The 26281-nt window shown below is 51.6% G+C and overlaps 1 protein-coding gene across 4 annotated transcripts in view; it reads left to right on the top strand.

Moving 5' to 3' along the window:
• Positions 1-4444: 4444 nt before the first annotated feature.
• The window catches only part of ALPL (alkaline phosphatase, biomineralization associated), a 48141-nt gene continuing 26304 nt past the window's right edge, over positions 4445-26281 (top strand). Inside the window, exons 1-2 of one of the 4 annotated variants that reach the window (XM_058304188.2) lie at positions 4445-4568; positions 11395-11459. The gene's annotated coding sequence lies outside the window, so the exon portion shown is untranslated. Of the gene's footprint in view, positions 4569-4826; positions 5001-9518; positions 9632-11394; positions 11460-26281 lie in introns of those variants that run through there. The other 3 variants (XM_058304186.2, XM_058304187.1, XM_058304189.2) reach the window with 3 other exon arrangements.

Here is a 26281-nt window from a genome sequence, read left to right as displayed (position 1 = left end):
GGCCTGCGGGTTAGGGCTTGGGGTTGGATCTGGCCCTGGGAGGGCACGTCACACCCTGCTCAGGAGCCAAGCATTGGACCTGCAACCTGGCTTCAAACCCGGGCTCTTCCTTACTACCTGGGGGTCTCCAGCAGGCTCCCATCTCACCTGCTCAACCAGGCCCTCCCGGAACACCCAGTTTATTACCACAACCTGCCTCCCTCCCGCACACCCGGTCACCCTTATCTGCCCTAGCTCTTTGCCTAGACCCTTACCTTCTAATTTATCACATAGATCTCATTTATAACGTTAGCTCCACCTGCTAGAATGTCAGTTCCTAGGATGGTGCCTGGTGAATAGCAGGCATCCAATAAATACTGGCTGAATGAATGAAGTTATTAAAACTTCCTGGGCTTGTTTTCAAGTTCCTCACTTGAAAAACAAGGATGAGAATCAGGATACTGACCTCATGTTATGGGGAGGGGGGAATGAAACCTCACCTATCAAAACCTGCACAACAGGCTCATGGGCACAGAGGAAGTGCCCAGCAAATGACAGCTCCTGCATGCTCAGTTTCCCCATCTGTAAAGTGGGAATAAAAGGGCCCACTCTGTAGGGCTGTTGTGAGGGGTGACGCAGACAAAGCCCTTAGAACAAGACCTCCAGTGCAGTCCGGGCTCAAGGATGTCGGTGTTTATCATTGGTTTAATCATACACCCAGCTCTCTTGGTCCTTTCCATCTGATACCTTTTTAAAATTTTAATTTAAAATTTTAATTTATTCATTCCCCCTCATTATTTGTGCTTGCTGTTTGCGCTGTGTCCATTCACTGTGTGCTCTCTGTGTCTACTCATCTTCTCTTTAGGAAGATGAACCTGGGAACCTCCCATGTGGGAGAGAGGCGTTCAATTGCTTGAGCCACCTCAGTTCCCTTCTTTGTTGTATCTCTCATGGTCTTTCCTCTTTGTGTCTCCTTGTTCAATCACCTTGTTGTATCCACTCACCATTCCAGCCTTTCATGCCAGCCCACTGTCTTGCTTGTCTTCGCCAGGGGGCAGTGGGAACCGAACCCAGGACCTCCTATGTGGTAGGTGGGAGCTCAATCATTTGAGCCACATCTGCTTCCCCATCTGATGCCTTTGGGTTTGTTTTTTTTCTTGAGGTGAAGATGGGACTGGAGATGGTACTGAGGATCATATGGCTGAACCTTTGGCTCAGCCAGGACTTGAAGTAAAGTGATCCCTCAAGCCCACAAGTTCAAGGCTTACAACAGACAAATGGTTTCCAGAGTCCCTTTCCTTTAAATATATTATAACATCTGCCTAGACTGCAGGCAGTCTTTCCCCCAGCCCCCAGGCCAGAGCTGACTCCTCGCTGCCCCTGCCCTCCCCAATAAACAGTTCTCAGAGTTTTGGCTCCATTCTCTTCTCTCTCTATCCCTCACCACTGAGGTCCCGACATCCCCCTTGCACACTGGTGCTCACTACCTCAGCACTTTCTCACCGCAGGGGGCTCCCCAGGTCAGTGCAGAGAGAATCGAAAATCCTGGCCTCACCTTGAACTCAGCTTCTACTGCCTGATGAGTGTCAGGTCTCATTCAAGGCATGTGTTTAATAAATATGGAGTAACGAAGGAGAAGTAAAAGGTCTGGAACGGGAATTGGCAGCCCTGGCTTCCAACCCCTTTGGGTCACTAACCTCTCTGGCCCTCAGTTTCCTCATCTCTGGTGGGCATTCTAGATGCCCGCCCCAGCCACCTTACAATCTGTTGGGAGATCAAAGGAGAGCATCAGTTCTCAGAGTCAGGGGAGCTTGGAGGTCAAGCAGTCCTGTTCTCTTGTTTTTCCAAGGAAGTGGAGCCCCAGAGACACTGTACTTGCCCACAGAGAGAAACCTCATGCAATTAAGTGCTTTTGACCTGTCGAGTGGTCCTGGAATCCAGGCTGGATTTAGAGGCAATTAGTCATGGGGCACCTAAGGGACAGCGACTTGCTCAGTTCACCCAGCAAGCCAGGGAAGAACGGGGAGCGGGGCCTGAGTCTCCTGGTTCCTGGTCCAGGCCTCCTTCCTGCTGCGGTGACAGCACCAGGAGGGGCGGCACCCAGGAAGTAGAAAAGGTAATGGCTGCTGGGTGTCCACCCCTTGTCAACTGACTTATCCTTTTGGGAGCAGGGGGTTTGAGGGAGGAAGGTGGCAGAATTGGCCAAGCAGCAGTCCCCTCTTGCTGTTAACCAGTCCCTGGACTCCCAAAGTGAGGGGTACCTAGGGAGAAATCACCCAGATATTGGAGGCCCAATGCTGGCCATGTGGCCCACCCAGAAGGGCCATCTCACATGGTTTTGGGGAGATTAGAAGTCAGGAGAAGGGGCTGGGGCTTCCCGGAGGGATGGGTGGCCCCAAATCCTTGTTTTCTCAGCGTCCTGGCCTCTGTTCAGTCTGAGACAGGCAGACTTCCGATGGCCAGGGACTCGCCCTGGCTCACTAACGATGTCACCATTTTAGGCCTCCTTTTTACCTAGCTCTTCCCATATTTTAGGTACAGGGCTGAGGGCTTTTGCACACAATTTCTTATCAAGGAGTGTTGTATTTCTTGAACTTTATTCATTTACCATCTCCATGATTTTTGCAATATCACCTAAGACATGAAATTCATAAATAGTATTTATGTAATAGTTTTCATTCACTTTTAAAAAACTTAAACTTAATTCAAAAGGGAAACTTTATATCACTCCTGTAAATAGAGCAACGGTATCCATTGCCAAACATGCAAAAAGAAATAAAAATAAATACAAAGACATTCTTGACTTCTGGCACCAAGTCCCAGTTCTGACTCATACCTTACTGACAAGGTGCATGCTCTCTCTTGGACTCAGTTTTCTCCTCTTAAAATGGGCTTGTTGGGAGATAACAGGTGCAAGATGCCTAGCCTGGAGCCCGGCATGGAGTGGGTGAGAGAAAGGAGAACGCTGGGTTGGGATTGGTTCTGTTGACACCGATACCTTCTCCCCTGTTCTGGCCTTTGGGTAAAGGTGGCTGCAGGAAGAGGCAGACTGGGGCTTAGATTCCGAGAAAGGGGAGGCTGACTACTGTGGGTTAGAGTAACAACCGATCCCAGGTATTCCTGATCATCACTAAGAAGAACTTCCACTGGTCAGGTGGTGAGTTCTCTGCTGCTGGAGGCATTCAAACAGAGATAAGGGACTTCTTGGCATTTAACTCTTCTTGGATTCAAACAGTCTGGTTTTAGGGTGTGCTCAGAGGAAAGGGGTGGTGTTCCATTAGGGGCTGGTCCCGGGGAAATAGCGGTGGGAACCTGTCGGACTCACCTTCTCCTACCTCTTCCTCATGTTTCTAGAATTTCAGAGTTTCATTGTCTCAATGACTCCAGCACCTAGCTGAGGGAAGCCAGGGGTAATGGTGTCTGGGACAGGAAGTCCACAGGGGTCAAGTGTCTTGCCCAAGGTCACCCAGAGTGGGGTTTTGAACCTGGTCCACAGTCGCAGCTTCTTCTGATCTCAGCAATAGGCTGGCATAGGGCTCGTTTCCTTCCAGGCTCAGCTGCTCTGCTCTCCTCACAAGGTCAGCTGTAAACTGTCTGGTGGAGGGCTCAGCTCTCTCCGGGGTCCTGGGATCAAGGTTCTCTCCTCTGCCGTGTCCATGGAGCTCTTGTGTGGTCTTCTTTGTCTCTTCTTGAGTGAGTGGCGGTTTATACAGCCCACCAAGGGGCGAGGCTCAACACTGTGTCACGCCCTACCCACGTGGTCAAATCAAGCCCTAATCTTAACATAATCTAATCAAAGACATCGCAGCGGAACCTAACACAATCAAAGGCGATCACGCCCAGAGGAACAGTCCAGTCTACATGCGTAATCTCTCTTTTTGGAATTCATATATAACATCAACTGCTACAGATGCTTTTAAAATGAGTCACAAGGGACGACACCTGAAGTTACAGACACTGGTAGATTGACTTCACCCTTTGCGGCGTTTCCGACTGAAAACCTGCCATCGTGGTGAGCATCCCAGGCGGCTCTTGCCCTGCGTGTGCCCCGTGCGCCCGCCGGCCTGCTGTCACGGTTCCTCCCGAGGCGCTGACCTCTGCGCACAGGCATTTCTGCTGGAGGGGTGACCCTCCACCCTCCTCTGACACCGGGAGAACCGCGCGGCCCACCTTTGTTGTCGGCGTCGCCCCCTCCCCAGCCGCCTAGATCTCGATGAGGGCTGTAGCTCCGTGACTCGTCGCCCCCACCCCGCACCCCCCCATCCTGGTTCAGCCCTTAAAGTTCATCAATTAAACACCCGGGGTAAACTCCACCCCAATCACTCACTAGCATCCTGACGTTATGAAACACTGGCATTTCTGCGAATCGGGGACGTAGTTTGGGGCCATGAGGCCTTTGCTTGGGCAACCAAATAAACTTTTTTTTTTTGAATCCCAGGTGTCTGAGAAATTGGCTTGAAAGACACATTCGGAGAAAAGAACGCACTTCTGCTCGAGGTCGAGACCGGAATCAGAGCCCTGATCCCCTGGAGAGGAACGTCCCGGCGGAGGACAGCGGTGAAGTCCCAAGCCCGGCGGGGGGCTGGAAGGTGCGGCCTCGCTCGCCGGGGGCAGCCACGCAGGGCGCCAGCGGCGCGCCCCGACCCCAGCAGGGGGCGCCCCGCGCGCGCGGCCGGACCCGCCCCCGGCGTGCGCTCCCGGCCCGGGGCGGAGCGGGCGCGGGGAGGCGGAGGGGGCTGGGGGCTGGGGGGCGGCGGAGGGGAGGCGGGGGCGGAGGCGGGGGGACTGGGGGGCGGAGGAGGCGGGGGGGGGCTGGGGGGCGGAGGCGGGGGGGGGCTGGGGGGCGGAGGAGGCGGGGGCGGAGGCGGGGGCGAGGGCGGTTGGGGCCGCGCTGGGTCCCCGGGCCGCCTTCATAAACCCGCGGGGGAGGTGGCCCTGCAGCGTCGCGCTCCCGCCACCTCACCCCCTCTGTGCCTGCGCGCGACCCACGCCGCTTGTGCCAGGACAGAGCCTCGGAGCAGGTAAGGACTCGGCGCGGGGCCCGGCTCCCCCAGCCCTCGAGTACGTGGTGGCGCCCCGGGTGGAATATAAATTGCAGGGGCCTCCGCGCCTCCAGTCCCCGCAGCGCGCTGGGCACCCCAACCTCTTGTCCCGCTGCCCGACTCGTGCTCATCCAAGGCGCCTGGCGGGAGGGCTGGGTCTCAGTCTCAGGCTGGACGTGGCGTCCGGGGAGCCCGCGAGCTAAGGGGACAGCGCTTGGCACCTCCGCTGCCGTCCTGGGGCTCCCCCATCCCCACCCTCGGGGGAGGCAGAGCACCCCCGCGGTGTCCCCTCGGTTGGACAGCGAGTGATTCTGGCTGCCACGCCTCAGCCCCGGCTTGCTGCCCTCCCCTGTCCCCAACAAGCAGCTGTCCAGATTTCACCCCAGCCGCCCGGGAGGGGGCTGGCCTTGGGGGGTGGGGGGACAGCACTTTGAGCCCGAGCTGGGAGGAGGCGGGGGGAGGAGGCGCTCGGACCCGGGAGCCGGGAGCCACAGGGGAGGACGACGAGGGGACATCCGACGTGCAGGTGTGGGTTGAGGAGGGGGCACCACAGCCTGGGAAGCCGTGGGGGCTGGAGGAGCGGCGAGGGGACCCTGTGCGGGTGGGCCATACGGCTCCGCTTCGCTGCGACCCCCCCGCCCCCCGGGTGTGCAATGTGCCCGGTGACGTCGGGTGCCGGGCGGGCTCCCGCACCCCCAGGCTTGAAAGGGTTAACCGCATGGTGGCGGGGGTGGGGCGGGAAGCCGGGGAAAGCCCCTTCCCCCTCCGCCGCCCCTTCGGGCCCCCTCTGGGTCCTTCCTCCGCACTTAATGGGGGGAGGGGTCCGTGGTACAAAGGCCTCCGCGTGTGTGTGTGTGGGGGAGGGAATCCTGGAGATCAAAAGAGGGGGCGATTCTCAGGCCGGAAGCCGCCTTTGGGCTCTGGGAAGACCGTGGCGACCCCTCAGCTGCGCCGAGCTTCCCGGGGCGGAGGGGCGTCCCCACGGCGTTGCTGGAGACAGTGACAGCTCACGGCCCGTGCGGCGCGCTCCAACTCTTCACGTGCCCTGCCTCACCTGGAAAGAGGGGAGAAGCAGGCCGGTCGTGGAGGCAGAATTTGAACCCAGACTCCAAACCCTGCCACCTTGGCCGCCTCGGTTTTCTGTCACAGCGCTTCCTTGTGGCTTCCCGGCACTGATGCTTGATGTGCTTGCCAGTTCCTCCTGACCCTCCCACCCTCCAGACCTGCCCTCCAAGTCCTCAGTCAGACCCACCTGTGGGTGTCCCCACCTTGCCCTGCCCGCCCCGCCACTCCCTCCCCCTGCCCACCTCTCCCTCTGCGCCCCCTTTCCTGCTGTGCTTCCCCCCCTCTGAGTCCCCTCCAGGAAAGCTCCCCCCTCCCCCCAGCAGCCTCTCCCCACCTGACCTGTGGCTCTTCTCTGTGTGTCGCCCCACCTGTCAAATGGGGAATGCGCCTCTCCCACAGGACTTGTGTGAGGACTAAAACTCATCTGAGGTGAGGAAAAAAAGTTATCTTCATTTAACAAATATTTATTAAGCCTCCAGTTTGTGTCAAGTCCTGTTCTAGGTGCTGGGAATACAGCAGTAAACTAAGCAGACAAATGCTTAAAATGTTTTACGGAGCTGGCATTCTTCTAACAAACTTTAATCGGCTCTGCAATGGGCCATCAAAATTGACATTTTAGAGTTGCCACCAAGCACTTCACAAGGAAGGAGGTTAACATGTGAGATCGATCCTCCCTAAGAGCTGGGGGAGCTGGGATGAGTCCTGCCTCCTCTCTGTGTCTCAGGCTCCTGTCTGTAAGCCGTGATTATCGTGGCGAGGTCTAGATATGTTTAAGGCATGCGGAGTGTGTAGCCAGGGCCTGGGCTTAAAAGATCGGCTCTAATCTCAGCAGAAAATGCAGTGCCAGGACTTGGTGTACATTTATGTCACTGCCACTAAGCCCTAGAAACCCATCACCCACCTTTGCTCAGGCCCTGCCCATTCTCTCAGGGGCTGAGCAAGGGGGCAGTGCCCTTGTGCCCACACTCAGATGCCATCTCCTGTTGTCCCCAACCTGAACCCGGAGCCTGGCTTAGAAATGGGACAAAGCCAGACTCGAGCCCTGCCGCGCCCCCGTCCTGGGGCTGCCACCTCCACCCTGCCCTGCCAGCTGGGTCTGATTTTCACTTTACACTTGATGGGGAGGGACTTGCCCAAGGACACCCGGACGCTGGCTGGGGGTGATGGAGCTGGGACCACCTGTCCGGAATCCCAAGTCCAGTGCTCTTCCTTTGGTAAGGAAGGCCAGGGCTCAGGCCTCTTCCTCCAAGAGTATCCAGCAGCATAGCCCGGAGGCCTCACCATGAAATGGGTCCAACTGGGGCTGTTAATATAAAACCCAGAACTCGAAGGCGGCACTGCGGGCAGAGCGAGCAAGTTGGGCTGGAACCAGTGCTGCGAATTCTCCCAGGGGCCACAGGCATGCTGACTCAGCTTCCCAGCTCGGTGGCAGCAGGCTGGAGCTGGGCTGGGTTCTTTATTTTTTTTTTTTTGAGATGCCCTCACTTTTAGAGGGCAGCTGGGGGCAGTAGACTGGGGTCCCATATCCAGCACGGCTGTGTGACTCTGGACAAGTCACCTTCCGTCTCTGGGCTGCAGTTTCCTCTTCTGTGCCATGGGTTAATTGGTTAATTATATGGACGTTGCAGGGTTGCAGGGAGGGGATCATCAGCTCATCAGCTCATGAAGGGGTTTCCAGCTGGACCAGGGCTGGTGATTGTTATTGAGAAGTTAATACTCCCTGTGGGGCAGTTTCTGCAGTTTCCTTCACAACTACCAGCTGCTCCAGAGGGACCCAAGGGAAGTCCCTCTTTAGGTTCCAAAGACCTCGACAGCAGGGTTTTGGGGTCAGCATCTTGAGTTCCACCCGTCTGCTGTGACCTGAGGCAAGTCACTTTGCCTCTGAGCCTCCCTGAAAGGGGAATAACGATACCTCTTGCAGATGCGGGCATGCAACCACCCCGATGTCCAAAGACATTCACGAACAGTCTCCAGAGTTTTCTGCCTCCCCATACCACCCCCAGCATTTCATAATTGCTCCCAGAAAAACTCCATGCTTAAAGTTTTCCATGCTTAAATTTGCAGCCTCACTGTGGCATGAAATCAATTGTTTGCATTTAATTTGACTTCTCAAATTAAGGGGTAAAATTTGAGATGAGGAAGAGGGTGAGGGGAGAAGATGAGGAAAGTGAAGTTAAACCAGATGTGTTTTTGTTAACTGTAGGATGGTGGTTAAACTGCCCGAGCTTTGCTGCTGTTCTTTCTGAATTCCAGTAAGGAGGGGTCAGGTTTCACTAAAAATTGTAGTGTTCCTTCCCAGCTGGTAGGGCCAGCCCTCTCCATTATTATTATTGTAACTATTTTCTATTCATCGGAGGCCACGAAGGACTGGCCAGAGAGGGGACCTCAGAGATGTCTAGAATTTCAGAGCTGGAGACTGAGGCTCAGAGAGGGGAAGGGGCTTGTCCAGGGTCGCCCACCTGCTTCGGGCGGACCTGTGCTAGGAATTCAGTCTCCAGGCTCTAACTCCATGACCTTCCCGGAGGTAAGCTCCCCTGAATCTGGTGTATATCACTTGCGCGTGTTTCTTTCGTATATACATATTTTTTGAAAAGAGAAACAATGGTTCCAGGGAAGAGGCAGACAGTTACGAGTTAGTGGAAAAAGACCTTCAACTCAGGAGTGGAGGTGAAGTCCTTGGGCGGTTGATAAACCACCTGTGAGACCTTGGGCAAGTCTCTTCCCCTTTCTGGGCCCTAAGTTGCCCCATCTGTAAACCAAGATGCTTGTGGAGCAGGAGTGGGGAGATGGGACTTCACTACAGCAGGAGTGGGGAGATGGTATGGGTCTCATTTACTCAACTGGTCCTAAATATTCATGGGCTAACCGTGTGCGAGGTGACAGCACTTCAGTCATAAACTGCCAGCCCAAGATTGATTCCTGCAGTGATTTAAGAACTTCGATGTAGTTGCTTTTGTTGTTAAACCAGGCGGTTTCATTGTACATAAAAACACAAGGTTCTGGCTTCTTGAAAGATCAGATGTGGCCACACTGGGCCTCCGTGCCCGGCCACAGGCGCTGGAGCTGATTAGCAGCTGTCCCCGCCTCTTCCCCAGCCCCCACCCCCTCCGTCGGGCACACTCAGCCTCTGCCCCGCTGGCTCCTACCTGCCTGGCTCTTGCAGGCTTCTGAGCTTGCGGTTTCCGGACTAGATGCTCTGAGGCCACGTGGGAGGGGCTCACATCTCATTGGATGAGGCCTGGGCCAGCCCTAGGGGGCAGGGATGTGGGGCCCATGACACCTGCCCTTCTCTGGCCTGGCACTGTTTCCGGAACATGTTGGCCAGAAGGGGGGTGTTTCCTCGCTTTGGTCACCGGAAAGAGGAATCCAAGGGCACTAGAGGTGCGGGGGAGGAGGTGCCTCAGCCTGTGGGGCGCAGGGGCCTGTTCCCCGTCATTCCCACCTGCCACATCTCCTAACGCTCCACGGGCGTGGGTGAACCCCCTTCGCAGACGGGAAACGCCACTGAACCCACAGCTCTGTCCGCCCCTCTCTCGGGAGCCAAGGTCTGGTGGTGGCAGAGGCACCTCCCAAAGCTCACTCACTGCCCTGGGCCGGAGGGCGGCGGGAGGGGCCGCAGAGGCGGCTGGTTAAATGCGGGGGCTCTGCGGGGCCGCCTGGGGGATCACACCAAGACGCAGAATTTAGATGGTCTCCCCATACAAGCTGCCGTGGGGCTACAAGACGAACAGCGGGGTGCCTCGATCCCCCTTCTGGTGCTCGTGGTTGTGGAGGGTTCAGAAATGTGCCGAGTGGGAAGGAGCATTTGGGAGCGCCAGCAGGGCGCTGGGCGTTTTCAGACGTTAACCACCGCCTCGCAGAGGGAGAGCACCTAGGGTTCAAAACCCATCCCGAGATGCCTCTGTCACCCCGCGCTGCCCCGGGAACCAGAGTCTGGGCAATTATTTCTGGGAACAAAATCTAGGGGTACAGCGAGGAGCAAGGGTTTGTCCTAGAGAAGCTTCTCGGTCCTCGCTGGCGCCGCCGTCCTGGGCTGCTCGGTCTCCTGACCCAGGTCACACCGGCCCTGTCCTACGTGCGTGAACTTTGTGCGCCCAGGTCTGCAGGCTGCAGGCTGCTCAGCAAACAGTCTGATCTTAGGTGGCCAAAGCAAATTGCTCTTCTTTCATTTAAACAGACACACCGACACAATCTTTAAAAGGATCTACCATGTGCTGTTTAGTTTTTGGGTTAAATCTCTTGCCTCCTGAGATTCACCTTTTACTTTGTCTCTAAAACAAGAGGGTAGGGACCTTTCCAGAGCTCTGGCTGAGCAGCTCAGGTCTCCTTTCTATGATCCTCTGGGCCTCCAGGCCTCACCGAACGGTAGCAGGCTCAGCCTCTGAGGAGTTGTCTCCCACCTGCCTGTCAATGCAGAGGTTAATAACTTACTCATCTGCCACAGTTCCTGGGAGAAGTGTCCCAGCTGATTCCGAGCTGCTCCCTCCCCTGCTCCCTCTCAGCACTTCTGTGGATGTTTTCTCTGCCCTGTTAAGTGAGGTGCTCCCCCGTTAAGTGAGGTGCTCCCCTCGTTAAGTGAGGTGCTCCCCCCGTTAAGTGAGGTGCTCCCCTGTTAAGTGAGATGCTCCCTCCCCCCCCCCCCGTTAAGTGAGGTGCTCCCCCGTTAAGTGAGATGCTCCCCCGCGCTTCATTTCTCCCCCTCCCCCGTAAACCAAGAGCCAGCGATCACTTCCTGGACTCGGTATCACACCTGAATTTCCTCATTTAGTCCTAGAGCATCCCCACAAAGCCGGTGCTATTCTTTTTATTTTATTCTGTTTTTAGGAGGTACTGCGGATAGAACCCGGGACCTCTGTACATGGGAGCAAGTGCTCAATCACTGGAGCTATGTCTGCTCCCCTGGGGTGCTTTTCTTACGCCCACTTTACAGATGAGGCACAAAGTCACCCCCTGGGGTGGACACTGTGTGCCTTTGTCCCCCACCATTGCTAATCTATTATGGCTACTTCCTTTTTCTTGACAGGTATGACACAACTTGTCTCTCTAGAGTCTGGTTACTTTGATGTTATCTAATATCATAATTCATGTTTTAGCTTAGTTTAGCCTATCAAAATGTCAAAGATCAACAGACATCCTCTCTGTAGGCCTCTCCTGTGTAATCACCTGTGTATTTTTGTGGAAATCCTGTTTAGTTTCCCCCTTGATCTAATCTTTGTAATTATCATTTAAGGGCTTACTCTGTCTGGAACTGGGCTCTTCACTTTAAATGACCTTATCATATTTGACTTGTATTGTCTCCATTTTACAGGGGAAGAGACTGAAGCCCAGAGAAACTGAGTAACTTTCTCAAGGTCACAAAGCCAGAAAGTGAAGGTAAAACCCCAATCTAGGTATCTTGTCTCCTGCCCAATCAGATTAGCACGGGGTTTCAAATTTTTTTTTGGAAACCACCCCTCAGGGTCTTGCTACAAACAGTTTCCACCATCTGGGTTTGCAAAGTGCCTGGGGGTAAGAGGACTCAGGCAGCAGCCTCTGTTCAGCCGCCTGCGCGTCCCCTCTTCTAGGCAAGAAGCAAAGCACAGAATCCTGGTGGGAAGAAACCCAGGGAGGCCTGGGTTTGAATCCCAGCTCTGCCATTTCAAGGTGCTTAACCTGGGCAAGACTCAGCTTCCTGCTACCTTGGGGAAGTCTCAGCTTCCTGTTACCACAGCTTGTACAAGTGAGGCAAGGCCCGACAGCTTTTCCAGCTCAGGTGGCACGTAGCTGGCCTGCCTGCTGCCCTCCATGCCCCATGCCTGCGTCAGGCCTTAGTCTGCCGCTGTTCGTTTGCTTTCCTTCCGCACCTTCAGTTCCTCCCCCACGTACCGTGCTTCAGGCAGCCGTTGTCAACTAGGTAGAGTTGGCGCACGAGATGAAAGGACACCCCAGAACCAAACTGGATTTAGTCACTGTGTGGATGGGGCAGGGAAGGGACAGCTCGGGGGGCACCCTGTTCAGAGCTCCCCAGTCTTCTTTCCTTTGTCCGGGAAGACAGGAGGAACCTTGAGCTCCCCTGTGCTGTGGGACCTTTTGCGGGGTACATGGCTCCACCCGTGATCAGTCTTCAACGGCGGCCACCAGGCTGAGAGCGTGAGAAGGAAGAGCCTGGATTCACAGCATCCTGGAAAGAGCCAGGCTCTCCCCTCCCACCCTCTAAAATAGCAATAGTAATAAAAAGGGTGATAATATAGTTATTAGCATTTACTGACTATTCTGCACCAAGCCACTCTGCTAAATGCTTTATCTACATTCATGCATTAATCCTTATAAAAACTCATTTTTAAAGTAAAGAAAATGGCTGAGAGGTGAAAATAATTTGCCCAAGTTCCCCAGCTGGTAAGTGGAGGGGCTGAGATTTGACTTCGCACCTGACCAGCTCCAAAGCGTGGCTCCCCCGACCAGCTCACAGCTGGCCTGCTCAGCACCATTATCCGTTATCGTTAATGGCTGTGGCACTCCTTTGCCTCTGGACAGTGCTCCCCACGTACTCACCCTTAGCATGAGCTTCACAGTGAGTGGCACCTCCATTTTTGCAAACTAGGAAATTGAAGCTCAGAGAGGGAGGGCAATGGGCCTGGGGTCACACAGCAAGTAAGTGGTAAACCCCGTGCTGGAGATTGATTCCTACTGTTTCCTGGGTCTTTATGAACAGGTTGCCAAGGGGAGCCTGGAGTGGGGTGGGGTAGGATGGGGGTGGGAGCTCCAGAGTGCTGACTCAGATGACATGGGGCCAGGCTTGCCACCCCTAACCCAGATGGATCAATTCTACTTCCTGTTGACCAATTCCAGTTCCTGTTTGAATCAGCCATGGACCCTGGGCAAGTTACTTGTTTATTGAGCAGTTTTACTGAGATATATTCACATACCATATGATCTAGCTAAAGGGTATAGTCAATGGCTTTTGGTATAATCACAATGTTGTGCATTCATCATCACAAAAAATTTTAGAACAAGATAAAAATTTTTTAATTTTAAAAATTAAAAAAAATTTTACAACTATTTCATAACTCCAAAGAGAAAAACTCCATATCCCTTAGCATACCTTCCCTAGCCTTACAATTTCATCTTTATAACTTGATTTATATTTCCGTTTTATATAAATGGAATCATACAATATGTTACACAATATACTTTGTTCACAGTAGTGCGATCATACAGTGTTTGTCCTTTGTGTCTGGCTTGCTTCACGCAACATAATGTCCTCCGGGTTCATCCATGTTGTCATATGCTTTATGACTTCCTTTTTTCTTACAGTTGCATAATATTCCATCATGTATATACACCACAGATTGTTTATCCATGTAACTCTCCCAGCCTCCGTTTCCCAGCCACTGTCATACTTGAAGGCCCTTGCTTACTTACGAACTCACTGAATCCTTAAAACAACTTGGTAAAGTATGAATCTGCAAAAGGGCAAGCTGAGGTAACTCCGGGAGGCAAGGCAAACTTGTCCAAGGTCAAAACAACAGCAAAACCTGTCCTCAAACTCGGGTGCCGTGGGGGTGGGAGAGACCGAAGGGCTTTCCTTGCGTGTGTCCCCAGCCCCTCGCAGCTTTGCGCGGCACCTGCTGCCCCCTCCCCTGCCAGGGCCCTCGCCTGCCATTGCTGCCAGTGGCATCATGACTGTCTCCGTCTTCCTGGGAAATCCGGGGAATTTATGTAATCTGGCTTCCGATGACAAGTTCCCAGAGCGCGGGAAACCCGCCTGAATCATTCGTGAAATCCAGCGTCTCGCACGCCACCTGCGCTCAGGAAATGCTGAGTGACTTTGTGTTGAGGACAGCCTGCCAACCTGGCTTGGTTACCTGGGGAAACCTGTGCAGGTGTCCCACTGGGTTTCACACCTGAGCTGCCCCAGGCTGTCCCAACCGTCCTTCCCAGATCTCCGCTGGTGCGTCCATCTCTCCACCGCTGACACTTGCCCACAGCGTGATTGGCAGGAGGACAAACCAGTTTCCCTGGGTCACAGTTTCTCTGGCACAGACATTTAGTCAAGGAGTGAAACCCTCAGCGTCACACCTCTGACAGCTCTTTTTGTCATTTAGTTCACAGGTGTACCCTCAGGCCCAGACAACCTTAGTTTCCTAATGATAATAGTGACAGCTGTTATCCGCTCAGTCTAAATGTTCCATGTTGCCTGGCACACCACAGGCATTTAATACTTGTCAGGGATAAATAGCATCCCTAGTGATGTTAGAGTTGTGTGCCTCAGTTTCCTCATTTGTCAACTCCACGAAGACGTATCCTGAGGAGTAATGGAGACATGTATCAATATGTAAGCTTTAAATAGATTGTGAACCGGGCCCTGTTCTAAATGCTTCACGTGTTTATTCATTGGTCCTCACCAGGAAGGCCCAGAGAGGTTAAGTAAACATCCCCTAGCTCACACAGCCAGTGAGTGGAATACCTATTTGCCCCCTGGTGTTCCTGATTTACCCACTCAAGATACTTCTGGGTGAATGACCCGGGCGGGGAACAAAACAGATGTGGCCCCTGCCCTTTGTAGCTTCCACCCACGAGCTGAGCACCCACTAAGAAGCCGGTTCTGAGGGCAGATGTGGTGTATCCTCCTGGACGGAATGTGGGAACCGCTGTCCCCTCCAGCCTCTTCCCTTGACACCGATCCCCTGCGCGGGATCCTAAGTTCAGAACAAACAGGCACAAAAGCAGAGAGTCCAGGGGCCTTTTTGCCCTTGACTGTGGACCCCTCCAGGAATAGGAAGTGCCTAGAATGGCGTCGAGCGCATAGCAGACCTCGCGATCGGTGTCGAAGTGCCAGTGCCAAGCAGACCCTGTGTGGGAGCTGCAGGCGGGGCCCACGGCCGCTGGGCAAGCCAGGAGAGCCGCCGAGAGGAAGCGCAGCCATCGTTAGTCACCGAAACGCCAGCTCACGCGCGTCGTCAGTGGGCGCTGCTGCAAGTGTGCTGGGAATGTTAACTCTCTAATCCTCGGAGCAACCCTCCGAGGTAGGGACTGTTTCCCCCCCCGCCCTCCGGATGAGGCAGCGGGCACAGCCGGCACCACTTGCCCTGTCAGTGCTCAGGAACCGGTGGACCCGGCCGGGGAACCCCCGCGAGCCGGCTAGGGAGTCTGGCTATGCCGCCCGCTTTTGCGAGGACTCCTGGAAGGTTCCTGCTCGTTGGTTTGTTCCTTGGCACCCCAGCGCAGGGCTGGCTGTTGGGAGGCAGGCCCGTGGGAGGGCACTCGCTGGGGTGGAGGGAGACTTCCCCCACGTGCTGAGGGTCCAGAGGGAGGTTTCCAGGAAGGGAAACGAACTTGTCACCTCACCCCTCTGTGGGCGAGCCCCTGCCTGTGTCAGCTCCCTACTTCCCAGCCCTGCCCAGAGCTGGCAGCAACAGGTCTTGAGGGAGTCACTGGGGCAGTCCTTATCACACAGAAGCGGAAAGGAGGCTCAGAGAGGTGAAGCAACTTGCCCAGGGCGGCAGAGCTGGTGGGTGGTAGAGCTGGGATTTCCCCTCTGCCTCCCCCGTCAGCTCTGGGCAGCTGGTTCTGGCTCTGATGAGGATGTAAATGCCGCTGGCTGCTCAGGGCCCCAGACGACCTGCATTTGTTGAGGAATCTTGGTAATAGTTGTCATTTGTTGACTCTGTAGCACTGTGTGTCCTGCCAAGCAAGTGTTTCTCGTTCCCTTTCTCATCTGGTCCCGTAACATGCCCTCAGAGCCGGAACTCGAATCCCTCTTTTTACAGGTGATGAGTAGAGGCGCAGAGAGGGGGTGCGACCCACCCACGGTCACACAGGTCACGAGTGCTTAAGTCAGGATATGAGCCCAGGCAGCGTGGCTCCAGAGTCTGGGCCCTTAGTCACTTGATAAAGAGTAGCTACGTCTCTACAGGCCAGATGTGTCGACTTTTCTTGAACTTGGTGGTTCTTCCGGAACCAGACTTGGAGAGGGGCGAAAGGTGGGAGTTGGGCAAACGGCAGGGGCCGACCCCTGATACTTGGGGAGTTACCGAGAGTGTCTCCTGAGGCTCCTGCCCCTGAGCCGAGGCCAGCGTGATTCCTGGGGGAAAAGAAGGGGTGCTGTGGGGCACGCGGCAGGGCCGCGCTGTGCCTCTGTGCCCTGGGTCAGGAGGAGGCTGGAGCCGCGAGTCTGGCCGAGGCCACTGAGCGCTCAGGAAGCTCAGCAGGGATTGGCCCCAGCCTCGGGCCAGGCCAGGGCCTCAGGAGTGACCCTCCGGGGCTTCTAGCTCAGGCGTCCAGAGCCTTCCTGGGGTGGGGAATCCCGGCGCTGGCTGTGTAAGAACTGGGCTCTGAAACGTCCTCCTGCGACACCCACGTGTCTGGGCTGGTCTGCCTGGCACACCTGCCCCCAGGAGGAAGCGGGTCCTTTCCTTTTGGGTGGCTACGTGACTCGAATCATCGAGGGCATCCCCACTGGCCCTGGCCAGGCGGAGCGCGGCAGTGCGAGGCCTCTGGGGTCGAGAGTCTAAGGCAGGTCTGCTGACCTTGCTGCCACCAGCCAGGGGGGAAGCGGGGAAGGCGTCTGGCCCGGCGGCTTTGCCAGGCCAAGTCCCTGACGAGTCCCGCCACCGGCCGCACTTGCCTCAGGCCTCGTCTTCAGACTTGGGCCTCCTACTGCCTGGAATGGCTCCAGTGGGGAAAAAAGCTGTCCCTACTCAGGAAATTCCTGCCGGGTTGGCCTTTCTTGTCATCTCAGCCAGGTTGCTGGCTTCTTGGCATCTGTCAGAGTGGAGAAAGAAGGAAGCAAAGGCAAGGAAGGGGGCCGAAGGCGTGCGGGAGGACATTCATTTATTCGTTCAGCAAACATTTCTTTAAGCGCGGCTGCCTTCTGGGCCTGGGGCTGGGTGCTGGAGTTCTGGCCCGTCCTCGCCTGCAAAGGGCTTCCAGGGCGCGAGAAGGTGGTACAGAGCCCCGGGCGCCAGGACGAGGAAGGCGGGGCTGTAGGAGCAGAGGGGACCCTGTCCAAGCCGGGGGCGGCCTGGTCACAGGGGTGTGCGGAGGAGGAGGCCTTCATTCTTTTTTTCCTTTTTCTTCAAATATAGTCACTGAGCGTTTTCTAGAGGCAGGCATTGTCCTAGGTGCCGGGAATAAGGGCACACAGTCCTTGACCTCTGGGCGCTCCGTTGTCCTGGAAAAGACAAACGATAAAGCAATTGCGTTCCTTGCCGACGGTGCAGCAGTGCTGCGCAGGAGCTCTGCAGAGCCGCGCTGTGAAATAACGAGGGGCTGCTCTACTGGCGTGGGCAGGGGAGGACTGCGGAGGTGGCCTTTGGGTGGAGAGTGGGAAGGAGTGAGCCAAGCAAAGGCCCGGAGGAAGAGTGTTCCAGGAGCGAGGGGACAGCGAATGCACAAACCCCGAGGGGCGAGAAGGCGGAGCCACAGTAACGTCTGCGTGTTGGGAGATGAGTGGTGGAGGGGTAAGTGCCAGGACAGGTGGGCAGGACCCTGGCCTCGGGTGTCCTGGTCTTGCAGAGTGAGCCAGGGCTTGCCAGGAGGAAGCAGGGGCTGGGCACCCTCCCGTTTGTAGGGAGGTCCCCCTAAAATCACTTGACCAGTGTGGACACTGATAGGCATCTGAGGCCCGGAAAGGGAGAGTGACTCCCCAAGGCCACTTAGGATTAAGGAGGAAGGTGAGCATTTAGTAGGCACTTGCTGTTTGCCAAGAAAGGGACATACCTTGTCTCACTGGACAGGAGGAAGGTGAAGCTTAGAGGGATCGAGTCATTCGGACCTGGGTTCTTGGGATGGACTGGGGCCAAGTGACTGAACCTCACGTTATGCATAAAATGGGGAGTAAATGGTTTCTCGCTCACAGGACTCTGGAGGACTCAGTGAGATGGGAAGTGTGGAGGGGCTTCTACGCGTGGGGCACAACGTGACGGTTTACTGAACATTTTTGTTTTTATTCAAATTATTTTATGGACCCTTAGGTCTCTAAATGGATTGCATTAATTGTGATCCAGATTTCAACATTTACATCCATCATTGCTCCATAACTAGCCTTTTTATGATTAAAAGTAAATGTAAAAAATACCCATGAACCCATAGTCAACATCTGGACTAGAACAGTGACAGTAATTTACATCTTCTGGGGCCCTACATTCCCCCCACCCCTACCTCCCTTCCCCTCCATAACCACTATCCTGAATCTGGGCTTTTGGGTTAGTGTTAGACTTGCTTTTTCACTAAATCTTGTATTGCTAGGGTTTCATACTGTCACATGTACCTGTAGTTCATTTTTAACTGCTTTTTGTATCTTGTTTAAGATAGACTGTCCTATCCCATGGTCAGAACTATTCATCTATAGATTCTGCTAAATATTTTAAAGCGACATTTAAGACTTCGATTGTTCCACAGCTGATTTTTATATCTAGTATGAGTTAGAGGGTCCAACTCAATTTTTTTTTGTGCCTGGATACCTATTTTTTGTTAAGTTTTACAGTTTGTTGCCAACCTTTAGGAAAGCAATTGGCTTCTTTACATTTTTATCTTCTCAAGCTAATTTACTAAGCTGTTTCTAACTTTATGTAGGCAATCAGCTACAAATAATGATAGGTGGTTTTATATTTTAGACATGTTTTTTAATATTATTGCACTACACAGCCAGTACAATGTTAAAGTAGTGATACTGGGTATCTTTGCCTTGTTTTTTACTTTAGAGGGAATGTTCTGTTTTCCCATTTAGGATGATTTGTGGTATAGGTTTTTATAAATCCCTTTTTTTCAGGTTAAGGAAGTTCTCCTCTATTCCTATTCTATTCCTAGCTAAGGTGGTTTGGTTTTGTTTTTTAAACAAAACATGAATTTGTGTTGAATGTATTAAGTACATATAAAAAGCTTCTTGAGATTATCATGTTTTTCTTCTTTAATCTGATAAGGTAATTACATATATATTTACTAATTAAACCATCCTTGCACTCCTAAGAAACAAAATTTGTTCATAACATATTCACTTATTTAATTTTGCTTTGATAATATTTTGTTTAGAATTTTTGTGTGGGCTTTTACAAGTGAGGGACTTCCACTTTCCACTTCTCATGTGCTTTTCTAGTTTTAGTATTGCAATTACAATGGCCTCAGGATTAAATGGTAATATTTTCTTCTGCATAAAACTGAGATAGTATGTTTTTTGAACTTTGGTAGAAATCTTCTGTGAAATTAGATGGGCCTGTTGTGGGAAGGTTTTAAGTATTTCAATTTCTTTATTTCTTCTTGAGTCAGTTTTGATAAGTTAATATTTTTAGGAATGTGTCCATTTAGTCTCCACTTTCCAATTTATTCGCAAAAGACTATTTATACCGTTTTCTGATTGTATTCCCTTTTTCCATAATAATAATGCCTTCTCTTTCTCTCTTTTTCTTGATTACTCTTGCCAGAGGTTTATTGGTCTTTTTAAAGGACCAACTTGTATCTCTGATCTTTTCAACTGAATCTTTGTTTTCTACTCTTCATAATTGTATTAGTCAGCCAAAGGGGTGCTAATGCAAAATACCAGAAATTGATTGGTTGGTTTTTTTAAAAAGATTTTTTAAATTTCTTTCTCTCCCCTCCACCCCCCCACCATTGTCTGCTCTCTTGTGTCCATTCGCTGTGTGTTCTTCTGTGTCTGCTTGCATTCTTGGCGTCACCTGGAATCTGTGTCTCTTTTTGTTACATCATCTTGCTGCATCAGCTCTCCATGTGTGCAGCACCACTCCTGGGTGGGCTGCACTTTTTTTCACATGGGCGCGGCTCTCCTTGTGGGGCGCACTCCTTGTGCATGGGGCTCCCCTATGCGGGGGCCATCCCTGAATGGCAGGGCAATCCTTGCGTGCAGCAGCACTGCGCACGGGCCAGCTCACCACACAGGTCAGGAGGCCCCGGGTTTGAACCCTGGACCTCCTATATGGTAGGCGACACTCTATCAGTTGAGCCACATCTGCTTCCCTGGTTAGTTTTTATAAAGGGTGTTTATTTGGGGTAGGAGCTTACAGATACCAGGCCATAAAGCATAAATTACTGCCCTCACCAAATTCTATTTTCACGTGTTGGAACAAGATGGCTGCTGATGTCTGCAAGAGTTCAGGCTTCCTGGGTTCCTCCCTTCCTCAGGTTTCTCTCTGTGTTCAGAGTTCCCCTCTTCCCAGGGCTTTCTTCTTCCTGGGCTCAGGGTTCCTCTCTTGCTGGGGCTTGCTTCTGTTTCCTCAGTGAGCTTGCTTCCTGGGGCTCCAGCTTAAGGCTTCAGTATCAGACTCCAACACCAAAACTCCATCAAAAACCCTCAACTCAGTCCTTTGCCTTTTATCCGTGAGTTCTATGCCCTAATGATGTGGCCCAAACAAAGCCCTAATCATAACTTAATCAGGCCCAGGTACAGACAAGATTACAAACATAATCTAATATCTATTTTTGGAATTCATAACCATATTAAACTGCTACACTCCACCCTCTGAATTCCAAAAAGACATTACAATTTTGAAAAAATCTTTTTTTTTTTTAAGATTTATTTATTTATTTCTCTCCCCTTCCCACCCCCACCCTAGTTGTCTGTTCTCTGTGTCTATTTGCTGGGTCTTCTTTGTCCGCTTATGTTGTTGTCAGCGGCATGGGAATCTGTGTTTCTTTTTGTTGCATTATCTTGCTGTGTCAGCTCTCCATTTGTGCGGCGCCATTCCTGGGCAGGCTGCACTTTCTTTCGCGCTGGGCGGCTCTCCTTACGGGGCGCACTCCTTGCGCGTGGGGCTCCCCTATGCAGGGGACACCCCTTCGTGGCAGGGCACTCCTTGAGCACATCAGCACTGCGCATGGACCAGCTCCACATGGGTCAAGGAGGCCCGGGGTTTGAACTGCGGACCTCCCATGTGGTAGACGGATGCCCTAACCACTGGGCCAAGTCCAACGCCTGAAAAAATCTTAAATCATTAACAATGCAAGTACTAAATCATATCACAATCAACTTAAACAAATAGTTTGTCTTGGGCAAAGTCCTATCAGCTGTAGACCTCTGAAACTTACAAAACAATTTATCTGCTTCCGATACACAAATGGACAGGCAAAGGATAAACATTTTCATTACAATAAGGAGAAATTGGGTGGGAAACATGAGTCATGGGTCCTCCACAGTTCAGTAAACCTGCAGGGCATTCTCCATTCAATTTCAGTGTGAGAGTATTTTTAAGATGATGGTTTCTTTTCCTTGGTGCCTTATGGGAACCCACTCTTTCCACATGCTTGCCCAACGGCCATTTTCTTGGTTCCACCCTCATCAAGCATCTGGGTTGATACTTGACCGAGCTCCAGACCTCACCCTCGAAGAGTGTTGGGGTGATTGCCACACTTTACCCAATCTTTGGGTTAGAATCTTAAACCCCCCTAGTATAGTGACGTAAAGACAACATTCCCCCTAAACTTTGGCATGCAGGTTCAACCCTCTCAGAGCAAAGAATTGACCACCTGGCCTCCCCATGGGGGAGAGGTCCACTCCTCTCAGACCTGTGGGGTGCTGACCTTAACCTTGGGGAATGTGTTCTACCCTCTCTGCACCCTAGGGTGGCAAAATGCTCCTAGAACATTGGGTGGGAACATCTACCCTCTTCAACTGCTGGGGCAAACTCACTCTCTCTGTACACATGGGTGGGGTTCCACTCTTGGCCCAAGGTGATGTCTTAATTCCAGATCTCAACTTCCATGATTTTCCTTCTAAAGCTGTTTCTCCTTCAATCTCTCCTTTCCATGTCCCTTTTAGTCAAAGCTGACAGTGGTTTTGTTCATATTGCTCTCTCACAAACCTTGTTGGCTTAGCACACAAAAAGCGGGAGTCCAAGCGATCAGACAGTAAAACTTTCCACAAGTCTTTCTGAGATAACTGCATCTTCAATCCTGATTTACAAGTTCCACGTTTAGTTAAGTCCTCAAATGGGTGCTTTCTTCTGGGGACTTGATTTCAAGAGGCTTGGAATTTCCGGAATCAGTTCCTGTTTTCTTTGTGCCTAACAGTTCAGTCCTCAGCATATTTCTCTTGTCTAGCACTTTATGATAAGCTGCAAGGAGAAAACAAGCTGCATTTTTCAGGTTAACTTTGGAAAGTTCTTCAGCTAAACACCCAGGCTCACCATTTTCAAATTCTTCCTTCCATAAAACATCAGGAATTTATAATTCCTAATGTGGTGCAACAGTGGTCCAAATATATTCACCGAATGCAATGAATGTGCAACAATCATGAAAAAGGTTGTTGATGTGGGAGGAGTAGGTGGGGTGGGGTGTGGGGTATGTGGGAACCTCTTATATTTTTTAATGTGACATTTTTTGTCATCTATGTATCTTCAAAAAAATACAATAAAAAATAAATGCTCAAAACAAACAAACAAAGAACAAAAACATCGGGAGTCAATCTTGCTAAGTTCCCAGCAAATTTAAAACATGGATTGCCTTTCCTCCAGTTTCCAATAGTTTCATCATTTTCTTCTAAGGCATCATAAAAAGTCTCTTTAGAATCCATATTGCTATCAACAGTCTCTTCAAAATGATCTAGGCTATTTCCATCAAGCATCTTACAATTCCTCCAAAAAATACCCCTTACCCGTTTATAAAACTGTTCCAGCATTTTGGTAATTCCAAAAACACGACCACACTCCTGGTACCAAAATCTGTCTTAGTCAGCCAAAGTGGTGCAAAAGCAAAGTACCAGAACTCTGCTGACTTTTATAAAGGGTATTTATTTGGGGTAGAAGCTTACAGATACCAGGCCATAAAGCATAAGTTACTTCCTTCACCAAAGTCTGTTTTCATGTGTTGGAGCAAGATGGCTGCCGACATCTGCCAGGGTTCAAGCTTCCCGGCAATTCCTCTCTTCCTGGGTCTTGCTTCTCTTTAGGCTCAGCGTTTCTCTCTTCCTGGGGCTTGCTTCTCTTTCCTCTGTGTGCTTACTTCCCGGGGCTCCAGCTTAAGACTTCAACATCAAATTCCAACATCAAAAACCCTCCAACTCTGTTCTTTGCCATGCCTTTTATCTGTGAGTCCCCACTCCTGGGGACTCAACACTCTACTGACATGGCCCAATCAAAGCCCTAATCATAATTTAATCACACTGAGGTACAGACCAGTTTACAAACATGATCCAGTATCTATTTTTGGAATTCAGAACTATGTCAGACTGACACACCTCTCCTATTTAGTCTTAGATCCTTTCAAACTCAGAGGTCTTCCATCTTTTTTTTTTTTTAATTTATTTTGTTTATTTCTCTCCCCATCCCCTCATTGTTTGCACTTGCTGTGTCTCTTCATCTTTGTTTGTTTTTTAAGATTTATTTTTTATTTCTCTTCCCTTCCCTGCCCCCCCCCCATTGTCTGCTCTCTGTGTCCATTCACTGTGTGTTCTTCTGTGTCTGCTTGTATTCTTGTCAGTGGCACTGGGAATCTGTGTCTCTTTCTGTTGCATCGTCTTGCTGTGTTAGCTCTCTGTGTGTGCGGTGCCACTCCTGGGCAGGCTGCACTTTTTTCACATGGGTCAGCTCTCCTTACAGAGCACACTCCTTACACATGGGGCTCCCCTACTTGGGGGACACCCCTTTGTGGCATGGCATTTCTTGTGCACATCAGCCCTGCGCGTGGGCTCACCACATGGGTCAGGAGGCCCTGGATTTGAACCCTGGATCTCCCATGTGGTAGGCAGATGCTCTATCCATTGAGCCAAATCAGCTCCCCTGTTCATCTTCTTTGTTTCTTTAGGAGGCACTGGGAACCGAACCTGGGACCTCTAATGTGGGAGGGAGATGCCTAATCGCTTAAGCCACCTCCATTCCTTGCTTTGTTGTGTCTCTCATTATGTTTTTCCTCTTGTGTCTCTTGTTGCATCATTGTGTCACATCAGCTCGCCATGCCTGCCCATTGTGCCAGCTCAACCTCTTTTAGGAGGCACCAAAACCTCTGTTCCCTGCTTTTGTTTTGTCTCTTGTTTTTTCTTCTTGTGTCTCTTGTGTCATCATGTTGTGTCAGCTTGCTGTGCCTGCTTGTTGTGCCAGCTCGCTGTCTTCTTTAGGAGGCACCAGGAACCGAACCACAGACCTCCCATGGTGGGAGCCCAATTGCTGGAGCCACATCCACTTCCCCCATTCTTCATTAGCTCCACTATTATTGTCATTATTTCTTCAAATAGCTCCTCCCTTGATTTATATTTCTCTACTGGGACTCCTGTTATCTAGATATTGGCACTTATACTTCCATCTCCCTCTTTTTTGTTGAGATGTAGTTTCATACAATAAAATACACAAGGCTTAAGTGTTCAGTTTAATGAACTCTTTCGCATCCATCTTTTTTTTTAAAGAATCATTTATTTCTCCCACCTCCCTCCATTGTCTGCTCTCTGTGTCCATTCACTCATTGCCTACCCCAAGTCATCAAGATGTCCTCTGGTGTTTTCTTCTAGGAACTTTATGGTTCTGGATTCTGAAATTAGGTTTATGATCCATCTGAAATTATTGGAGTAAGATTGGTATTGATGTTCTTTTGCTTTTTCTTTCTCATTTTCTGTGTCCCAATCCTTTCCCATGCCCTCCTGCAAGAGTTTCTCTATCTGATATACCAGCTCACTATTTCATTCCTCGGCTGCTGCTTTCCACAATTTTTGCCTGTTTTGTTTGTTGTTTCAACTGGTTTGCCACTTTGAATATTTCCACTTGGGTCTTTTCATTTTTAACACTTTCTCATTCTGTTTTATATAGCTAATACTTTGGCATGTTTCTAATGCTTATTTAAAATTCTCAGTCCATCTGCTCTAATTCTGCTCAGTCGAGTGGTATCTCTTACAGTTTGTCAGTTTTCTCTTGAAGTCACTGTACTCCTTGGGTTCCCTGTTCCTTTAGCCTGCGAGCTCATATTCCTCAGAGGTTGAGCTTTCCTGTTTGGTGCTGCACGCTGAGTCAAGAGTCTGAGCCTGCCCCTAGACTCTCAGCTCCAGTGAGCCCAAGGAGAGGACAGTGTCAGCATGGAGACCCCAGGCCCAGTTCCCCCCCCCCCCAACCACCCACCCAAGTAACTGACCCACAGGCTCAGGCTTCACTTTCAGCACCCAAGGCAGAAGCAGTGAGGGGGGAGGCTTTCTGCCCAGATCAGAATCCACCAGCTTTGGGGTCTGGAGGGGAAGGGGTATGACTAGAGCCTGTGGGCATCCTTGATTCCTTAAGGCTTTTGTCTGCTGTGTTGTCCTGGTTTGACCCAGCAGACACTTGTGTCATCTGCCTGAGCTGCTGGTCTCCAGCTGTGGGCACAGGACCACTGTCCGGACAGTGAGTGTGTGTGTGTGTATTGGGGCATGTGCAAAGGGGCAAGATTTTCTTTTCTAAAAGTTCTCCACCACCCTAAAGACCATGCTCTGCCCCCTTCCACTGGCTGCAACTTCCCACCACACGTACCAGTTTAAACTCGCCTTTCATCTCCCCAGGGGATTCTCAGCGTTCCTCATAATTTCCTAGGTTTAGTGACGTTTTGTTCTGGGATTTGAGGGGGAGGACCCAGGAGCCAGGTCCTCCCTCACTGTTAGTTTTGAGGGCAAAGTGCGCCTCCCCCTCAGCCTGAACACAATGGCTTCAAAAGACAAACCGGGGAGCAGATGTGGCTCGAGCGGTTGAGAACCTGTCCCGGGTTCGGTTCCCAGTGCTTCCTAAAAACAAAACAAACAAATAAGCAAGAAGCAAACAAATGAGAAAACCAATTCAGGGATTCAGGGGAGCTGAGGTGGCTCACGGTTGAGTGCCGGCTTCCCACATACAAGGTCCGGGGTTCAATCCCCGGCCCCAGTGCCTTAAAAAACAAAACAAAACAAAAACCTACAAACTGATCAGAGATACCAGTGGAACCAGCAGTATTGGAACAGAGGGACAGATACTTGGATTTACCATTTTATTTTGCTTTTTAAACCACTTTGACTTCCCCTATGTGGGACAATCTTCCTCAGAGAAAGGACAGCCTGCCTCTGCCCCCCCTCTTTAGCAGAGGGACCTCGGCAGGTCACTTCACCTCTTTAAGTCTGTTTCCTCCTCTGTGAAATGGGTATCGGAGTGCCCTTCCCATGCCCCCAGTCACCAGGGCTTTTGTGTAGCTCAGCTGACTGTGAATTAGGACTGATCTCTATTAGACTGAGGGCCTGAAAGTAGAGTCTCTACTCCCAGCCTCTCGCAAGGACCAGGGAGGGGGTG

Source organism: Dasypus novemcinctus, chromosome 9, assembly GCF_030445035.2.
Source record: "Dasypus novemcinctus isolate mDasNov1 chromosome 9, mDasNov1.1.hap2, whole genome shotgun sequence".
NCBI lineage: Eukaryota > Metazoa > Chordata > Mammalia > Cingulata > Dasypodidae > Dasypus > Dasypus novemcinctus.
The sequence above is the reverse complement of the archived record's forward strand: the minus strand, read 5'-3'. Positions and strand labels throughout refer to the sequence as shown.